Raw genomic sequence first — 2413 nt, 5'->3', positions numbered from 1 at the left:
TGATACGATGACGTTGTACATTGTGAAATTGGCTTTGGTGATGCGAAGTGTTGCGCTTGCGTCGTCTGATCCTGATGTATTGGCGGATAAGCCGTATTGGATGGTTACGGTGTTGGATTTGTAGGATTTTGTGTTTTTTGTGTAGCCGAAGATCTTGTTTTGCCGTTAGTATCGTAGTATCACAAGAAGCTACAAAGATAAATGGTGTACCGTGAGCGGACCAGGTCGGGTTATAACAACTTGCTCCGCGTACGTTCCAGGATATATGAAGATAGTTGTCGGGGAATTATCATTCGGGAGAGATTTCACAGCGCCAGAGACGGTCTGGAACTCTCCTGAAGTTGTTGTACCCGCCCGAACGATCACCGACCCAGCAGACGGCCGAATACGCGAGGCTGCTGAGACGTGCGGGAAGAGGTACGCAGTGGCGAGGATGAGATTTAGAGCTAGGGTGAGCTTGAGCATCTTGAGGAAATATAGTGGGGCCCCGTTGAATTTTTACATGCTTTTTAAATGGGCACGTCTGCGCAAATAGGATTGTGATGGTTGAGGGGGCCGCCTATTGATCGGAGCAATCCATAACTATGCAATTGCTATGGAAATATGGTTGAAAAAAATGAAGAATGTGGACGGATAGAGTTCGAAATTCGGGCGCACTTGCTAAATTTCGGAGTAACGCTACACGCGTAACAACCAAGGGAATTGTTTTTGGATATGTTCCGTTGCGTGCCACCGAGGACGACTGCACAGGCATGGAAAAAAGCTACAACGCATAGATAAATTAGAGGTGCTCATCGGTCGCAAAATATAAGTGGAGAATGTCGGGAAAACCAAATGTGCCTTACAGGGCTATAAAGACTTGAATGAACCGCTTGGCCTAAAAGGCAATAAGAGGACAGTTTCGCCGAGATCAAGCCGAGATAAGACGTTTTGCCCTATAAGCTTGTAAGTAGGGCACCAATCGATGCTTGATAAGTACCTGAGGCCTGAACTCTTTTCCAACATAGTTCATTCCAACTCATCCAAGGACCACTTCCTCGCCAGCCTCTCCTTTTATCACTACACTTTCGTTCTTCTGAACCCATTAGTACTATCCTTCACGTCAACTATGATGCTCGCCTTTGCTCCCGACCTCGCGCTCGCCGCCTTCTGCAGTCTCCTTGCCGTCACCATCTTGCCCGCGGGGTCCTGAGAAAAACTTGCCAGTTCCGGTGTTACAGTCGTAGCAACCAATCCTTGTCTTCCGCATTATTGAGAGGGGGTGTTTATGCAAGTCTAGGTGATGATGGTGGAAGAAAGCTGGATGTTACTATGTAGCTCAATAGGGTTAGGGTTAGATGTCCCCTTCTTCAATTTGTTTGATCGAGCTACCGTCCAGCCAACGTCCAGCCCTAAGGCTAAGTCCGTACGCCACTGTACAGTTCACTGACAAAAAACCTGAAGTACTACCTACGTCTCGTCTAGCCGAACTCCCTTCCGAAGTCGAGGAACATGTGACTGCTTCTCTTCTGAAACTTGCTTTTTTCATTTCCCGTCGCTCCATGACATGCTCGCGATCGATAAGGGCTCCTGTCACCAATCTCTTCTCGGCCTCACTTGCGCTCGTCCAGCTGCAGAGCGTGACGAATACTGAGCTTGAGCTTGAAGTGTCGTTGGTACGGTTTAGCGAGGGACCTAGGGACCCTCGACGCGTCTCTCTGTTGGACTTCAGGGGCATGACGTTATTGATGAATATGCTTCTTGGTGAGTATCAACGTTGAGATCCTCCTCGTCGATTACTGACATTTTCCATTGCTATCACTGCTGTCGTTAGCGCTTCAACATCTAAGTTCTTCACATAGGTTTGGCATCACCCCTGCAGTTCCGACAATTGTACCTTTTTCCGATTTCACCTCCTCTCGGTCTCTCGTGATGTTCAACTCGCATATCCTATACCCTGGACCCCACAAAGGTCTTGAATCATGCATCCTATCTTCACTGGGCTTCACACCCGCCCCTGCCCTGGGACGCCACGCTCTCTTCGTTGTCGATCCCATATCTTTCTGGAGTTGCAAAAAGTAATCTGTAGATTTGCTAATGGTCCGTCCCATCGGGCAACATAACTTCATGGGGACCCGACTCGCATAGCGCTATTATGGTTTGCGTGTTAAGGGAACGTTGGCCGCGGTTGTAGGTGCTTTGCCGGCTGAGGGTTATCGAAATTTGACACAGAATGGCATGTACATTTGAGTGTATCGTGGTGAAAAAGCCTTGGCTAACAATCTTTCATGTGCCATTCAAGATGAGAGAAAGGAACTCTTTCGAGCTGCTCTCTTACGCTATAGAGATCCTCGATTTGAGACAGCTTTGACATCGCTCCCCGACATCTACAGGACCTGTTTCGGGGCCCGATCTCATTATTTTCAAACGTCAA

The sequence above is a fragment of the Laccaria bicolor genome, genomic scaffold (genome assembly GCF_000143565.1).
Source record: "Laccaria bicolor S238N-H82 LACBIscaffold_69 genomic scaffold, whole genome shotgun sequence".
Lineage (NCBI taxonomy): Eukaryota > Fungi > Basidiomycota > Agaricomycetes > Agaricales > Hydnangiaceae > Laccaria > Laccaria bicolor.
This window is presented reverse-complemented; position numbering follows the sequence as displayed.